This window comes from Zeugodacus cucurbitae, chromosome 3 (assembly GCF_028554725.1).
Source record: "Zeugodacus cucurbitae isolate PBARC_wt_2022May chromosome 3, idZeuCucr1.2, whole genome shotgun sequence".
Taxonomy (NCBI): Eukaryota; Metazoa; Arthropoda; class Insecta; order Diptera; family Tephritidae; genus Zeugodacus; species Zeugodacus cucurbitae.
Window position 1 is genome coordinate 45,554,913 of NC_071668.1, and position 20,106 is coordinate 45,575,018.

The following is a 20,106-nucleotide window of genomic DNA, read 5'->3' on the forward strand; positions in this document are numbered from 1 at the left end:
TTTGAAGAGACAGGGACGTACCTTGTATGGATTCGGCGGTTAAACAATTTTTACTAACATATGTATGTACGTGTACAGCATAAACAAAACGGTCCTTTTCAGGACCACGATATACATTCAACGAAGATTCAAAATAATTTTGATTTAACATATATGTATTATATATATATATATATAATTTAAAAATTTTTGCGTATACTTATGTAATATTATATCTTTAAAATTCTTAATTTGACAGTAATTGACATTCAATCAAATGATAAATATTAATTTTTAACGATATTCTATTTTAATATATATTTCTATTTTATTATACTTTAATAATTTAAAATAATGAATGACGGAAAAAAACCAAAACCACTATATTAAGTACGTATATGCACATATAAGATGGGGTTAAATTTTTTCATGCGCCAGTAATTAGCATTATATCCAATTGAATATTAGTTATTAAATATGTAAATACTCGAATACGTTAATCATTTTCATAATTTTTCGTCGTTTATACCTAACCTAACCCTGATTATACGAAATTAGGTTTCAAATTAATGAAATATTAGTTGATATACAAATTTCATCATATATACACACATGCATATGTATGTATGTATGTATATATGTATTTAATAATTTACTATAAATATATTATTTTGGTATACATTTATGCAATAATATATATATAAATTGTATATTTAACTAGTAATCATTATAGTCTTATTATTATTTTCATTTTGTGTTGAAAATTTGAGTCTATCGCCTGTATACACTTCATAGTTAATGAATAACAGCAAAATGGCCCCAGTGATAACCACTAGAAATTTATTAAATTTTATTTTTATTTATTTCTTAAAAAAATCTTGTTGTAACTTGTTTAGATCATTAATTATATGAATTATTTATAATTTGTAAAATAATATTAGGAATTAATTTGAAAATTCTTGAGAAAATCGAAATTTAAGAGGAAATTTTTGACTTTTAGAGCACAAAGTTTGGACAAAATCTCATTTTACATGAAAAATATATATTGCAAAGAAAAATGTGTAATAGATTATCAAAGCAACACATTTAGGCTATAGAATTACATTTAAAACATTTTGATAAATTCAATATTCGATTTTTAGTCAATTAAATAAACTTCAAAGTTTGTCATATTGAGATGTTAATTTGCACTGGATCAGAAATTTTTGTCACACATCTTTTCTACTGGCGTCTCAAATTTTAAAGGGATAACAATTTTAAGATGTACATGGAAATTTTAGTGCTTAAAGTGTGTATATTATTATAACATCAATATCAATAAAGTGAAAATGTCTGATACAATTGCTGTTGCGAGTGTTGGTTCTCCGGTAGCGGGCTCCTCTGCTATTTCTGAGAAAAAAGTTCCTGCCAAAAAGGTAGTTAAGCCAAAAAAGCCTTCCGTTGCTCCTACTCATCCGCCGACACAACAAATGGTCGATGCATCAATTAAGAACTTAAAGGAACGTGGTGGCTCATCACTTTTGGCAATTAAGAAATACATCAGTGCTACATACAAATGTGATGCCCAAAAATTAGCACCATTCATCAAGCGGTATTTGAAGTCGGCTGTTACTAGTGGTAAATTGATTCAAACTAAAGGAAAGGGCGCATCCGGTTCTTTCAAACTATCAGTGGCGGCTAGTAAATCCAGTAAATCTGGAGAAGGTAAATCAAAGGCACAACAGAAAGCAGTGAAATCCACCGAGAAGAAGCCCAAAAAGAAATTGGCGAAATCGGCAGATGGTGTGGTGTCAAAGAAGAAGGCAGCGGTTGGTGGTAAGAAAGTTAGTGGCGAGAAAAAAGTGAAGAAAGCTGTTGCCAGTAAGAAAACAGCGGAGAAGAAGAAAAGTGAAAAGGTTAAAGCGAAAGATGCGAAAAAGACTGGATCAGTTAAAGCCAAACCAGCTAAAGCTAAATCGACTCCAAGCAAATCAAAGGCATTAAAAGCGAAAACGCCTAGTGTGAAAACCAAGAAAGCCGCGGCCAATAAAAAACCAGTCGCCAAGAAAGCGCCAGCTAAAAAGTAAACTATACAAAACAAAACTAAAGTGGCGTATAAGAAGTAAATAAGCCCTTTTCAGGGCTACAAAAAACCTTAACATATCGATCAAAAAATTATATTTAACAAAATCATTCGAAAAATTATATATATTTTAGAAATCCAATTAATTCATAATGTTCAAATTGTATTTTGCGCTCTCCACATATCACATCACCTATATATATGTACATATATGTATATTATATGTTATTAAATTATATCGCTATACGTAACAGTCATTCCATTCATTCATAATATGTACATATATAGGTATTGTATAATAAATTAGCTATATCTCTTTGTTGATTTATATATTGTGGCCCTGAAAAGGGCCTTTTTGCCATTCGTTACAAAATCTTTTGGATAAATTACTTGGAACTTGTGTATTTAGTGACAGCTTTGGTGCCTTCGCTCACAGCATGCTTGGCCAATTCACCGGGCAAAAGTAGACGTACAGCTGTTTGGATTTCCCGACTAGTGATAGTTGAACGTTTGTTGTAGTGAGCTAAACGCGATGCTTCGGCAGCAATACGTTCAAAAATATCATTTACGAAACTGTTCATGATACTCATGGCTTTTGATGAAATACCAGTATCGGGATGTACTTGCTTCAATACTTTATAAATGTAAATTGCATAACTTTCCTTCCTCTTGCGCTTCTTCTTCTTGTCATTTTTGGTAATATTCTTCTGGGCCTTACCAGCCTTCTTCGCTGCTTTTCCACTAGTTTTAGGAGGCATTTTTTTTTCACTATTTATTTTCCTTCACTTTGCACACTTCACACTTCACACTTCACTTGATTATAATATAGTGTAAAAGTGACACGCTTAAGTACTATTTTGCTGGCAAAGAGTTCGTTTATTCGGTCAATTAGGCACGAAGCGCCATCGGCCCGAGTGTGCGCAGCTGTCTGTACAACAAAAAAGTATATATACAGCGACTGTGTTAGCATGAATGGCATATAGTGCTAGTGTGCAGTGCAGTTCATAGTGTAATATTCTTTGTGTGAAATAATAATTGTGCTAAATCAAAAATGTCCGGTCGCGGTAAAGGTGGTAAAGTGAAGGGAAAGGCAAAGTCGCGGTCAAACCGTGCTGGTCTTCAATTTCCCGTCGGTCGTATACACCGTTTGTTGCGCAAAGGCAATTATGCCGAACGTGTTGGTGCCGGTGCTCCAGTATATTTAGCTGCTGTTATGGAATATTTGGCAGCTGAAGTTTTGGAATTGGCCGGTAATGCTGCCCGCGATAACAAAAAAACAAGAATTATTCCTCGTCACTTACAATTGGCCATCCGAAATGACGAAGAATTAAATAAATTATTGTCGGGAGTGACCATTGCTCAAGGTGGCGTTTTGCCCAACATTCAAGCTGTACTTTTACCAAAGAAGACGGAGAAGAAAGCATAAATACATATACATACACAGTATACATCGCTAAAGTAAAAAAGTGTAAATCGACAAAACCGTCCTTTTCAGGACGACAAAATTCCCATACAAAGAGGTTAATAATATTATTTTGTTAAAAATTTACAAAAATAAATATTTATTTGATGCATTATTAATACACAATATATATATGTATATATGTATATGTATGTGGGTTCCATACGTTTATATGTATGCAGATATGTATATATGTATAGAGGATACATATGAATGTACATGTATACTAGAAACAGTCGTCTACGTACAGTACAGTTTGTAGACGCTAAGTGTGTAGGGTAGATATGTACATATGTATATGTTGTGTGCATCTACATATGTACATTAAACACATATTAAAAATTATTTGATGTGAATTTTTGATCATATTGTTTTAGAAATTGTGGTCCTGAAAAGGACCGTTTTGGGTATTTATTTGATTTAATACAATTAAGCACGTTCTCCACGAATACGTCTGGCCAATTGGATATCTTTTGGCATAATTGTTACACGTTTTGCATGAATGGCACACAAATTGGTATCCTCAAACAGTCCAACCAAATATGCTTCACTAGCTTCTTGTAGAGCCATAACAGCTGAACTTTGGAAACGTAAATCAGTTTTGAAATCTTGAGCAATTTCTCGAACTAATCGTTGGTTCGACGTACGGGCTGTTTGCTTTGTACGAGCCATTTTTCTCACTGCACTATATTTTACTATTTAACACTCACTGTACTACACTATTCACTGCACTTATATTTCCATGCAAAATAAACGCTTAAGTAAGAAAATGCCTAAAATTGTTCCATAAGTTCATAAAATCGGGGTGTGTGTTAGAAAGAGATAAAAATCATTGATTGCTGTAGATTTTTTGTATAAATACACGTGCGTTCGCTAGAGCACAACACAGTGAATAGTGAACAGTGAGTGAGTGAACATACTTGGTGCAAACAAAAAAATAAGTGAATAAAAATGACTGGTCGCGGCAAAGGTGGAAAAGGCTTGGGTAAAGGTGGTGCTAAGCGTCATCGTAAGGTTTTACGTGATAACATCCAGGGTATCACTAAACCAGCTATTCGGCGTTTGGCACGTCGTGGAGGTGTAAAACGTATATCTGGCTTGATATATGAAGAAACTCGTGGTGTTTTAAAAGTATTTTTGGAGAATGTTATTCGTGATGCAGTTACTTATACTGAACACGCCAAAAGGAAAACAGTTACAGCAATGGATGTTGTATATGCTTTGAAGAGACAGGGACGTACCTTGTATGGATTCGGCGGTTAAACAATTTTTACTAACATATGTATGTACGTGTACAGCATAAACAAAACGGTCCTTTTCAGGACCACGATATACATTCAACGAAGATTCAAAATAATTTTGATTTAACATATATGTATTATATATATATATATATAATTTAAAAATTTTTGCGTATACTTATGTAATATTATATCTTTAAAATTCTTAATTTGACAGTAATTGACATTCAATCAAATGATAAATATTAATTTTTAACGATATTCTATTTTAATATATATTTCTATTTTATTATACTTTAATAATTTAAAATAATGAATGACGGAAAAAAACCAAAACCACTATATTAAGTACGTATATGCACATATAAGATGGGGTTAAATTTTTTCATGCGCCAGTAATTAGCATTATATCCAATTGAATATTAGTTATTAAATATGTAAATACTCGAATACGTTAATCATTTTCATAATTTTTCGTCGTTTATACCTAACCTAACCCTGATTATACGAAATTAGGTTTCAAATTAATGAAATATTAGTTGATATACAAATTTCATCATATATACACACATGCATATGTATGTATGTATGTATATATGTATTTAATAATTTACTATAAATATATTATTTTGGTATACATTTATGCAATAATATATATATAAATTGTATATTTAACTAGTAATCATTATAGTCTTATTATTATTTTCATTTTGTGTTGAAAATTTGAGTCTATCGCCTGTATACACTTCATAGTTAATGAATAACAGCAAAATGGCCCCAGTGATAACCACTAGAAATTTATTAAATTTTATTTTTATTTATTTCTTAAAAAAATCTTGTTGTAACTTGTTTAGATCATTAATTATATGAATTATTTATAATTTGTAAAATAATATTAGGAATTAATTTGAAAATTCTTGAGAAAATCGAAATTTAAGAGGAAATTTTTGACTTTTAGAGCACAAAGTTTGGACAAAATCTCATTTTACATGAAAAATATATATTGCAAAGAAAAATGTGTAATAGATTATCAAAGCAACACATTTAGGCTATAGAATTACATTTAAAACATTTTGATAAATTCAATATTCGATTTTTAGTCAATTAAATAAACTTCAAAGTTTGTCATATTGAGATGTTAATTTGCACTGGATCAGAAATTTTTGTCACACATCTTTTCTACTGGCGTCTCAAATTTTAAAGGGATAACAATTTTAAGATGTACATGGAAATTTTAGTGCTTAAAGTGTGTATATTATTATAACATCAATATCAATAAAGTGAAAATGTCTGATACAATTGCTGTTGCGAGTGTTGGTTCTCCGGTAGCGGGCTCCTCTGCTATTTCTGAGAAAAAAGTTCCTGCCAAAAAGGTAGTTAAGCCAAAAAAGCCTTCCGTTGCTCCTACTCATCCGCCGACACAACAAATGGTCGATGCATCAATTAAGAACTTAAAGGAACGTGGTGGCTCATCACTTTTGGCAATTAAGAAATACATCAGTGCTACATACAAATGTGATGCCCAAAAATTAGCACCATTCATCAAGCGGTATTTGAAGTCGGCTGTTACTAGTGGTAAATTGATTCAAACTAAAGGAAAGGGCGCATCCGGTTCTTTCAAACTATCAGTGGCGGCTAGTAAATCCAGTAAATCTGGAGAAGGTAAATCAAAGGCACAACAGAAAGCAGTGAAATCCACCGAGAAGAAGCCCAAAAAGAAATTGGCGAAATCGGCAGATGGTGTGGTGTCAAAGAAGAAGGCAGCGGTTGGTGGTAAGAAAGTTAGTGGCGAGAAAAAAGTGAAGAAAGCTGTTGCCAGTAAGAAAACAGCGGAGAAGAAGAAAAGTGAAAAGGTTAAAGCGAAAGATGCGAAAAAGACTGGATCAGTTAAAGCCAAACCAGCTAAAGCTAAATCGACTCCAAGCAAATCAAAGGCATTAAAAGCGAAAACGCCTAGTGTGAAAACCAAGAAAGCCGCGGCCAATAAAAAACCAGTCGCCAAGAAAGCGCCAGCTAAAAAGTAAACTATACAAAACAAAACTAAAGTGGCGTATAAGAAGTAAATAAGCCCTTTTCAGGGCTACAAAAAACCTTAACATATCGATCAAAAAATTATATTTAACAAAATCATTCGAAAAATTATATATATTTTAGAAATCCAATTAATTCATAATGTTCAAATTGTATTTTGCGCTCTCCACATATCACATCACCTATATATATGTACATATATGTATATTATATGTTATTAAATTATATCGCTATACGTAACAGTCATTCCATTCATTCATAATATGTACATATATAGGTATTGTATAATAAATTAGCTATATCTCTTTGTTGATTTATATATTGTGGCCCTGAAAAGGGCCTTTTTGCCATTCGTTACAAAATCTTTTGGATAAATTACTTGGAACTTGTGTATTTAGTGACAGCTTTGGTGCCTTCGCTCACAGCATGCTTGGCCAATTCACCGGGCAAAAGTAGACGTACAGCTGTTTGGATTTCCCGACTAGTGATAGTTGAACGTTTGTTGTAGTGAGCTAAACGCGATGCTTCGGCAGCAATACGTTCAAAAATATCATTTACGAAACTGTTCATGATACTCATGGCTTTTGATGAAATACCAGTATCGGGATGTACTTGCTTCAATACTTTATAAATGTAAATTGCATAACTTTCCTTCCTCTTGCGCTTCTTCTTCTTGTCATTTTTGGTAATATTCTTCTGGGCCTTACCAGCCTTCTTCGCTGCTTTTCCACTAGTTTTAGGAGGCATTTTTTTTTCACTATTTATTTTCCTTCACTTTGCACACTTCACACTTCACACTTCACTTGATTATAATATAGTGTAAAAGTGACACGCTTAAGTACTATTTTGCTGGCAAAGAGTTCGTTTATTCGGTCAATTAGGCACGAAGCGCCATCGGCCCGAGTGTGCGCAGCTGTCTGTACAACAAAAAAGTATATATACAGCGACTGTGTTAGCATGAATGGCATATAGTGCTAGTGTGCAGTGCAGTTCATAGTGTAATATTCTTTGTGTGAAATAATAATTGTGCTAAATCAAAAATGTCCGGTCGCGGTAAAGGTGGTAAAGTGAAGGGAAAGGCAAAGTCGCGGTCAAACCGTGCTGGTCTTCAATTTCCCGTCGGTCGTATACACCGTTTGTTGCGCAAAGGCAATTATGCCGAACGTGTTGGTGCCGGTGCTCCAGTATATTTAGCTGCTGTTATGGAATATTTGGCAGCTGAAGTTTTGGAATTGGCCGGTAATGCTGCCCGCGATAACAAAAAAACAAGAATTATTCCTCGTCACTTACAATTGGCCATCCGAAATGACGAAGAATTAAATAAATTATTGTCGGGAGTGACCATTGCTCAAGGTGGTGTTTTGCCCAACATTCAAGCTGTACTTTTACCAAAGAAGACGGAGAAGAAAGCATAAATACATATACATACACAGTATACATCGCTAAAGTAAAAAAGTGTAAATCGACAAAACCGTCCTTTTCAGGACGACAAAATTCCCATACAAAGAGGTTAATAATATTATTTTGTTAAAAATTTACAAAAATAAATATTTATTTGATGCATTATTAATACACAATATATATATGTATATATGTATATGTATGTGGGTTCCATACGTTTATATGTATGCAGATATGTATATATGTATAGAGGATACATATGAATGTACATGTATACTAGAAACAGTCGTCTACGTACAGTACAGTTTGTAGACGCTAAGTGTGTAGGGTAGATATGTACATATGTATATGTTGTGTGCATCTACATATGTACATTAAACACATATTAAAAATTATTTGATGTGAATTTTTGATCATATTGTTTTAGAAATTGTGGTCCTGAAAAGGACCGTTTTGGGTATTTATTTGATTTAATACAATTAAGCACGTTCTCCACGAATACGTCTGGCCAATTGGATATCTTTTGGCATAATTGTTACACGTTTTGCATGAATGGCACACAAATTGGTATCCTCAAACAGTCCAACCAAATATGCTTCACTAGCTTCTTGTAGAGCCATAACAGCTGAACTTTGGAAACGTAAATCAGTTTTGAAATCTTGAGCAATTTCTCGAACTAATCGTTGGTTCGACGTACGGGCTGTTTGCTTTGTACGAGCCATTTTTCTCACTGCACTATATTTTACTATTTAACACTCACTGTACTACACTATTCACTGCACTTATATTTCCATGCAAAATAAACGCTTAAGTAAGAAAATGCCTAAAATTGTTCCATAAGTTCATAAAATCGGGGTGTGTGTTAGAAAGAGATAAAAATCATTGATTGCTGTAGATTTTTTGTATAAATACACGTGCGTTCGCTAGAGCACAACACAGTGAATAGTGAACAGTGAGTGAGTGAACATACTTGGTGCAAACAAAAAAATAAGTGAATAAAAATGACTGGTCGCGGCAAAGGTGGAAAAGGCTTGGGTAAAGGTGGTGCTAAGCGTCATCGTAAGGTTTTACGTGATAACATCCAGGGTATCACTAAACCAGCTATTCGGCGTTTGGCACGTCGTGGAGGTGTAAAACGTATATCTGGCTTGATATATGAAGAAACTCGTGGTGTTTTAAAAGTATTTTTGGAGAATGTTATTCGTGATGCAGTTACTTATACTGAACACGCCAAAAGGAAAACAGTTACAGCAATGGATGTTGTATATGCTTTGAAGAGACAGGGACGTACCTTGTATGGATTCGGCGGTTAAACAATTTTTACTAACATATGTATGTACGTGTACAGCATAAACAAAACGGTCCTTTTCAGGACCACGATATACATTCAACGAAGATTCAAAATAATTTTGATTTAACATATATGTATTATATATATATATATATAATTTAAAAATTTTTGCGTATACTTATGTAATATTATATCTTTAAAATTCTTAATTTGACAGTAATTGACATTCAATCAAATGATAAATATTAATTTTTAACGATATTCTATTTTAATATATATTTCTATTTTATTATACTTTAATAATTTAAAATAATGAATGACGGAAAAAAACCAAAACCACTATATTAAGTACGTATATGCACATATAAGATGGGGTTAAATTTTTTCATGCGCCAGTAATTAGCATTATATCCAATTGAATATTAGTTATTAAATATGTAAATACTCGAATACGTTAATCATTTTCATAATTTTTCGTCGTTTATACCTAACCTAACCCTGATTATACGAAATTAGGTTTCAAATTAATGAAATATTAGTTGATATACAAATTTCATCATATATACACACATGCATATGTATGTATGTATGTATATATGTATTTAATAATTTACTATAAATATATTATTTTGGTATACATTTATGCAATAATATATATATAAATTGTATATTTAACTAGTAATCATTATAGTCTTATTATTATTTTCATTTTGTGTTGAAAATTTGAGTCTATCGCCTGTATACACTTCATAGTTAATGAATAACAGCAAAATGGCCCCAGTGATAACCACTAGAAATTTATTAAATTTTATTTTTATTTATTTCTTAAAAAAATCTTGTTGTAACTTGTTTAGATCATTAATTATATGAATTATTTATAATTTGTAAAATAATATTAGGAATTAATTTGAAAATTCTTGAGAAAATCGAAATTTAAGAGGAAATTTTTGACTTTTAGAGCACAAAGTTTGGACAAAATCTCATTTTACATGAAAAATATATATTGCAAAGAAAAATGTGTAATAGATTATCAAAGCAACACATTTAGGCTATAGAATTACATTTAAAACATTTTGATAAATTCAATATTCGATTTTTAGTCAATTAAATAAACTTCAAAGTTTGTCATATTGAGATGTTAATTTGCACTGGATCAGAAATTTTTGTCACACATCTTTTCTACTGGCGTCTCAAATTTTAAAGGGATAACAATTTTAAGATGTACATGGAAATTTTAGTGCTTAAAGTGTGTATATTATTATAACATCAATATCAATAAAGTGAAAATGTCTGATACAATTGCTGTTGCGAGTGTTGGTTCTCCGGTAGCGGGCTCCTCTGCTATTTCTGAGAAAAAAGTTCCTGCCAAAAAGGTAGTTAAGCCAAAAAAGCCTTCCGTTGCTCCTACTCATCCGCCGACACAACAAATGGTCGATGCATCAATTAAGAACTTAAAGGAACGTGGTGGCTCATCACTTTTGGCAATTAAGAAATACATCAGTGCTACATACAAATGTGATGCCCAAAAATTAGCACCATTCATCAAGCGGTATTTGAAGTCGGCTGTTACTAGTGGTAAATTGATTCAAACTAAAGGAAAGGGCGCATCCGGTTCTTTCAAACTATCAGTGGCGGCTAGTAAATCCAGTAAATCTGGAGAAGGTAAATCAAAGGCACAACAGAAAGCAGTGAAATCCACCGAGAAGAAGCCCAAAAAGAAATTGGCGAAATCGGCAGATGGTGTGGTGTCAAAGAAGAAGGCAGCGGTTGGTGGTAAGAAAGTTAGTGGCGAGAAAAAAGTGAAGAAAGCTGTTGCCAGTAAGAAAACAGCGGAGAAGAAGAAAAGTGAAAAGGTTAAAGCGAAAGATGCGAAAAAGACTGGATCAGTTAAAGCCAAACCAGCTAAAGCTAAATCGACTCCAAGCAAATCAAAGGCATTAAAAGCGAAAACGCCTAGTGTGAAAACCAAGAAAGCCGCGGCCAATAAAAAACCAGTCGCCAAGAAAGCGCCAGCTAAAAAGTAAACTATACAAAACAAAACTAAAGTGGCGTATAAGAAGTAAATAAGCCCTTTTCAGGGCTACAAAAAACCTTAACATATCGATCAAAAAATTATATTTAACAAAATCATTCGAAAAATTATATATATTTTAGAAATCCAATTAATTCATAATGTTCAAATTGTATTTTGCGCTCTCCACATATCACATCACCTATATATATGTACATATATGTATATTATATGTTATTAAATTATATCGCTATACGTAACAGTCATTCCATTCATTCATAATATGTACATATATAGGTATTGTATAATAAATTAGCTATATCTCTTTGTTGATTTATATATTGTGGCCCTGAAAAGGGCCTTTTTGCCATTCGTTACAAAATCTTTTGGATAAATTACTTGGAACTTGTGTATTTAGTGACAGCTTTGGTGCCTTCGCTCACAGCATGCTTGGCCAATTCACCGGGCAAAAGTAGACGTACAGCTGTTTGGATTTCCCGACTAGTGATAGTTGAACGTTTGTTGTAGTGAGCTAAACGCGATGCTTCGGCAGCAATACGTTCAAAAATATCATTTACGAAACTGTTCATGATACTCATGGCTTTTGATGAAATACCAGTATCGGGATGTACTTGCTTCAATACTTTATAAATGTAAATTGCATAACTTTCCTTCCTCTTGCGCTTCTTCTTCTTGTCATTTTTGGTAATATTCTTCTGGGCCTTACCAGCCTTCTTCGCTGCTTTTCCACTAGTTTTAGGAGGCATTTTTTTTTCACTATTTATTTTCCTTCACTTTGCACACTTCACACTTCACACTTCACTTGATTATAATATAGTGTAAAAGTGACACGCTTAAGTACTATTTTGCTGGCAAAGAGTTCGTTTATTCGGTCAATTAGGCACGAAGCGCCATCGGCCCGAGTGTGCGCAGCTGTCTGTACAACAAAAAAGTATATATACAGCGACTGTGTTAGCATGAATGGCATATAGTGCTAGTGTGCAGTGCAGTTCATAGTGTAATATTCTTTGTGTGAAATAATAATTGTGCTAAATCAAAAATGTCCGGTCGCGGTAAAGGTGGTAAAGTGAAGGGAAAGGCAAAGTCGCGGTCAAACCGTGCTGGTCTTCAATTTCCCGTCGGTCGTATACACCGTTTGTTGCGCAAAGGCAATTATGCCGAACGTGTTGGTGCCGGTGCTCCAGTATATTTAGCTGCTGTTATGGAATATTTGGCAGCTGAAGTTTTGGAATTGGCCGGTAATGCTGCCCGCGATAACAAAAAAACAAGAATTATTCCTCGTCACTTACAATTGGCCATCCGAAATGACGAAGAATTAAATAAATTATTGTCGGGAGTGACCATTGCTCAAGGTGGCGTTTTGCCCAACATTCAAGCTGTACTTTTACCAAAGAAGACGGAGAAGAAAGCATAAATACATATACATACACAGTATACATCGCTAAAGTAAAAAAGTGTAAATCGACAAAACCGTCCTTTTCAGGACGACAAAATTCCCATACAAAGAGGTTAATAATATTATTTTGTTAAAAATTTACAAAAATAAATATTTATTTGATGCATTATTAATACACAATATATATATGTATATATGTATATGTATGTGGGTTCCATACGTTTATATGTATGCAGATATGTATATATGTATAGAGGATACATATGAATGTACATGTATACTAGAAACAGTCGTCTACGTACAGTACAGTTTGTAGACGCTAAGTGTGTAGGGTAGATATGTACATATGTATATGTTGTGTGCATCTACATATGTACATTAAACACATATTAAAAATTATTTGATGTGAATTTTTGATCATATTGTTTTAGAAATTGTGGTCCTGAAAAGGACCGTTTTGGGTATTTATTTGATTTAATACAATTAAGCACGTTCTCCACGAATACGTCTGGCCAATTGGATATCTTTTGGCATAATTGTTACACGTTTTGCATGAATGGCACACAAATTGGTATCCTCAAACAGTCCAACCAAATATGCTTCACTAGCTTCTTGTAGAGCCATAACAGCTGAACTTTGGAAACGTAAATCAGTTTTGAAATCTTGAGCAATTTCTCGAACTAATCGTTGGTTCGACGTACGGGCTGTTTGCTTTGTACGAGCCATTTTTCTCACTGCACTATATTTTACTATTTAACACTCACTGTACTACACTATTCACTGCACTTATATTTCCATGCAAAATAAACGCTTAAGTAAGAAAATGCCTAAAATTGTTCCATAAGTTCATAAAATCGGGGTGTGTGTTAGAAAGAGATAAAAATCATTGATTGCTGTAGATTTTTTGTATAAATACACGTGCGTTCGCTAGAGCACAACACAGTGAATAGTGAACAGTGAGTGAGTGAACATACTTGGTGCAAACAAAAAAATAAGTGAATAAAAATGACTGGTCGCGGCAAAGGTGGAAAAGGCTTGGGTAAAGGTGGTGCTAAGCGTCATCGTAAGGTTTTACGTGATAACATCCAGGGTATCACTAAACCAGCTATTCGGCGTTTGGCACGTCGTGGAGGTGTAAAACGTATATCTGGCTTGATATATGAAGAAACTCGTGGTGTTTTAAAAGTATTTTTGGAGAATGTTATTCGTGATGCAGTTACTTATACTGAACACGCCAAAAGGAAAACAGTTACAGCAATGGATGTTGTATATGCTTTGAAGAGACAGGGACGTACCTTGTATGGATTCGGCGGTTAAACAATTTTTACTAACATATGTATGTACGTGTACAGCATAAACAAAACGGTCCTTTTCAGGACCACGATATACATTCAACGAAGATTCAAAATAATTTTGATTTAACATATATGTATTATATATATATATATATAATTTAAAAATTTTTGCGTATACTTATGTAATATTATATCTTTAAAATTCTTAATTTGACAGTAATTGACATTCAATCAAATGATAAATATTAATTTTTAACGATATTCTATTTTAATATATATTTCTATTTTATTATACTTTAATAATTTAAAATAATGAATGACGGAAAAAAACCAAAACCACTATATTAAGTACGTATATGCACATATAAGATGGGGTTAAATTTTTTCATGCGCCAGTAATTAGCATTATATCCAATTGAATATTAGTTATTAAATATGTAAATACTCGAATACGTTAATCATTTTCATAATTTTTCGTCGTTTATACCTAACCTAACCCTGATTATACGAAATTAGGTTTCAAATTAATGAAATATTAGTTGATATACAAATTTCATCATATATACACACATGCATATGTATGTATGTATGTATATATGTATTTAATAATTTACTATAAATATATTATTTTGGTATACATTTATGCAATAATATATATATAAATTGTATATTTAACTAGTAATCATTATAGTCTTATTATTATTTTCATTTTGTGTTGAAAATTTGAGTCTATCGCCTGTATACACTTCATAGTTAATGAATAACAGCAAAATGGCCCCAGTGATAACCACTAGAAATTTATTAAATTTTATTTTTATTTATTTCTTAAAAAAATCTTGTTGTAACTTGTTTAGATCATTAATTATATGAATTATTTATAATTTGTAAAATAATATTAGGAATTAATTTGAAAATTCTTGAGAAAATCGAAATTTAAGAGGAAATTTTTGACTTTTAGAGCACAAAGTTTGGACAAAATCTCATTTTACATGAAAAATATATATTGCAAAGAAAAATGTGTAATAGATTATCAAAGCAACACATTTAGGCTATAGAATTACATTTAAAACATTTTGATAAATTCAATATTCGATTTTTAGTCAATTAAATAAACTTCAAAGTTTGTCATATTGAGATGTTAATTTGCACTGGATCAGAAATTTTTGTCACACATCTTTTCTACTGGCGTCTCAAATTTTAAAGGGATAACAATTTTAAGATGTACATGGAAATTTTAGTGCTTAAAGTGTGTATATTATTATAACATCAATATCAATAAAGTGAAAATGTCTGATACAATTGCTGTTGCGAGTGTTGGTTCTCCGGTAGCGGGCTCCTCTGCTATTTCTGAGAAAAAAGTTCCTGCCAAAAAGGTAGTTAAGCCAAAAAAGCCTTCCGTTGCTCCTACTCATCCGCCGACACAACAAATGGTCGATGCATCAATTAAGAACTTAAAGGAACGTGGTGGCTCATCACTTTTGGCAATTAAGAAATACATCAGTGCTACATACAAATGTGATGCCCAAAAATTAGCACCATTCATCAAGCGGTATTTGAAGTCGGCTGTTACTAGTGGTAAATTGATTCAAACTAAAGGAAAGGGCGCATCCGGTTCTTTCAAACTATCAGTGGCGGCTAGTAAATCCAGTAAATCTGGAGAAGGTAAATCAAAGGCACAACAGAAAGCAGTGAAATCCACCGAGAAGAAGCCCAAAAAGAAATTGGCGAAATCGGCAGATGGTGTGGTGTCAAAGAAGAAGGCAGCGGTTGGTGGTAAGAAAGTTAGTGGCGAGAAAAAAGTGAAGAAAGCTGTTGCCAGTAAGAAAACAGCGGAGAAGAAGAAAAGTGAAAAGGTTAAAGCGAAAGATGCGAAAAAGACTGGATCAGTTAAAGCCAAACCAGCTAAAGCTAAATCGACTCCAAGCAAATCAAAGGCATTAAAAGCGAAAACGCCTAGTGTGAAAACCAAGAAAGCCGCGGCCAATAAAAAACCAGTCGCCAAGAAAGCGCCAGCTAAAAAGTAAACTATACAAAACAAAACTAAAGTGGCGTATAAGAAGTAAATAAGCCCTTTTCAGGGCTACAAAAAACCTTAACATATCGATCAAAAAATTATATTTAACAAAATCATTCGAAAAATTATATATATTTTAGAAATCCAATTAATTCATAATGTTCAAATTGTATTTTGCGCTCTCCACATATCACATCACCTATATATATGTACATATATGTATATTATATGTTATTAAATTATATCGCTATACGTAACAGTCATTCCATTCATTCATAATATGTACATATATAGGTATTGTATAATAAATTAGCTATATCTCTTTGTTGATTTATATATTGTGGCCCTGAAAAGGGCCTTTTTGCCATTCGTTACAAAATCTTTTGGATAAATTACTTGGAACTTGTGTATTTAGTGACAGCTTTGGTGCCTTCGCTCACAGCATGCTTGGCCAATTCACCGGGCAAAAGTAGACGTACAGCTGTTTGGATTTCCCGACTAGTGATAGTTGAACGTTTGTTGTAGTGAGCTAAACGCGATGCTTCGGCAGCAATACGTTCAAAAATATCATTTACGAAACTGTTCATGATACTCATGGCTTTTGATGAAATACCAGTATCGGGATGTACTTGCTTCAATACTTTATAAATGTAAATTGCATAACTTTCCTTCCTCTTGCGCTTCTTCTTCTTGTCATTTTTGGTAATATTCTTCTGGGCCTTACCAGCCTTCTTCGCTGCTTTTCCACTAGTTTTAGGAGGCATTTTTTTTTCACTATTTATTTTCCTTCACTTTGCACACTTCACACTTCACACTTCACTTGATTATAATATAGTGTAAAAGTGACACGCTTAAGTACTATTTTGCTGGCAAAGAGTTCGTTTATTCGGTCAATTAGGCACGAAGCGCCATCGGCCCGAGTGTGCGCAGCTGTCTGTACAACAAAAAAGTATATATACAGCGACTGTGTTAGCATGAATGGCATATAGTGCTAGTGTGCAGTGCAGTTCATAGTGTAATATTCTTTGTGTGAAATAATAATTGTGCTAAATCAAAAATGTCCGGTCGCGGTAAAGGTGGTAAAGTGAAGGGAAAGGCAAAGTCGCGGTCAAACCGTGCTGGTCTTCAATTTCCCGTCGGTCGTATACACCGTTTGTTGCGCAAAGGCAATTATGCCGAACGTGTTGGTGCCGGTGCTCCAGTATATTTAGCTGCTGTTATGGAATATTTGGCAGCTGAAGTTTTGGAATTGGCCGGTAATGCTGCCCGCGATAACAAAAAAACAAGAATTATTCCTCGTCACTTACAATTGGCCATCCGAAATGACGAAGAATTAAATAAATTATTGTCGGGAGTGACCATTGCTCAAGGTGGTGTTTTGCCCAACATTCAAGCTGTACTTTTACCAAAGAAGACGGAGAAGAAAGCATAAATACATATACATACACAGTATACATCGCTAAAGTAAAAAAGTGTAAATCGACAAAACCGTCCTTTTCAGGACGACAAAATTCCCATACAAAGAGGTTAATAATATTATTTTGTTAAAAATTTACAAAAATAAATATTTATTTGATGCATTATTAATACACAATATATATATGTATATATGTATATGTATGTGGGTTCCATACGTTTATATGTATGCAGATATGTATATATGTATAGAGGATACATATGAATGTACATGTATACTAGAAACAGTCGTCTACGTACAGTACAGTTTGTAGACGCTAAGTGTGTAGGGTAGATATGTACATATGTATATGTTGTGTGCATCTACATATGTACATTAAACACATATTAAAAATTATTTGATGTGAATTTTTGATCATATTGTTTTAGAAATTGTGGTCCTGAAAAGGACCGTTTTGGGTATTTATTTGATTTAATACAATTAAGCACGTTCTCCACGAATACGTCTGGCCAATTGGATATCTTTTGGCATAATTGTTACACGTTTTGCATGAATGGCACACAAATTGGTATCCTCAAACAGTCCAACCAAATATGCTTCACTAGCTTCTTGTAGAGCCATAACAGCTGAACTTTGGAAACGTAAATCAGTTTTGAAATCTTGAGCAATTTCTCGAACTAATCGTTGGTTCGACGTACGGGCTGTTTGCTTTGTACGAGCCATTTTTCTCACTGCACTATATTTTACTATTTAACACTCACTGTACTACACTATTCACTGCACTTATATTTCCATGCAAAATAAACGCTTAAGTAAGAAAATGCCTAAAATTGTTCCATAAGTTCATAAAATCGGGGTGTGTGTTAGAAAGAGATAAAAATCATTGATTGCTGTAGATTTTTTGTATAAATACACGTGCGTTCGCTAGAGCACAACACAGTGAATAGTGAACAGTGAGTGAGTGAACATACTTGGTGCAAACAAAAAAATAAGTGAATAAAAATGACTGGTCGCGGCAAAGGTGGAAAAGGCTTGGGTAAAGGTGGTGCTAAGCGTCATCGTAAGGTTTTACGTGATAACATCCAGGGTATCACTAAACCAGCTATTCGGCGTTTGGCACGTCGTGGAGGTGTAAAACGTATATCTGGCTTGATATATGAAGAAACTCGTGGTGTTTTAAAAGTATTTTTGGAGAATGTTATTCGTGATGCAGTTACTTATACTGAACACGCCAAAAGGAAAACAGTTACAGCAATGGATGTTGTATATGCTTTGAAGAGACAGGGACGTACCTTGTATGGATTCGGCGGTTAAACAATTTTTACTAACATATGTATGTACGTGTACAGCATAAACAAAACGGTCCTTTTCAGGACCACGATATACATTCAACGAAGATTCAAAATAATTTTGATTTAACATATATGTATTATATATATATATATATAATTTAAAAATTTTTGCGTATACTTATGTAATATTATATCTTTAAAATTCTTAATTTGACAGTAATTGACATTCAATCAAATGATAAATATTAATTTTTAACGATATTCTATTTTAATATATATTTCTATTTTATTATACTTTAATAATTTAAAATAATGAATGACGGAAAAAAACCAAAACCACTATATTAAGTACGTATATGCACATATAAGATGGGGTTAAATTTTTTCATGCGCCAGTAATTAGCATTATATCCAATTGAATATTAGTTATTAAATATGTAAATACTCGAATACGTTAATCATTTTCATAATTTTTCGTCGTTTATACCTAACCTAACCCTGATTATACGAAATTAGGTTTCAAATTAATGAAATATTAGTTGATATACAAATTTCATCATATATACACACATGCATATGTATGTATGTATGTATATATGTATTTAATAATTTACTATAAATATATTATTTTGGTATACATTTATGCAATAATATATATATAAATTGTATATTTAACTAGTAATCATTATAGTCTTATTATTATTTTCATTTTGTGTTGAAAATTTGAGTCTATCGCCTGTATACACTTCATAGTTAATGAATAACAGCAAAATGGCCCCAGTGATAACCACTAGAAATTTATTAAATTTTATTTTTATTTATTTCTTAAAAAAATCTTGTTGTAACTTGTTTAGATCATTAATTATATGAATTATTTATAATTTGTAAAATAATATTAGGAATTAATTTGAAAATTCTTGAGAAAATCGAAATTTAAGAGGAAATTTTTGACTTTTAGAGCACAAAGTTTGGACAAAATCTCATTTTACATGAAAAATATATATTGCAAAGAAAAATGTGTAATAGATTATCAAAGCAACACATTTAGGCTATAGAATTACATTTAAAACATTTTGATAAATTCAATATTCGATTTTTAGTCAATTAAATAAACTTCAAAGTTTGTCATATTGAGATGTTAATTTGCACTGGATCAGAAATTTTTGTCACACATCTTTTCTACTGGCGTCTCA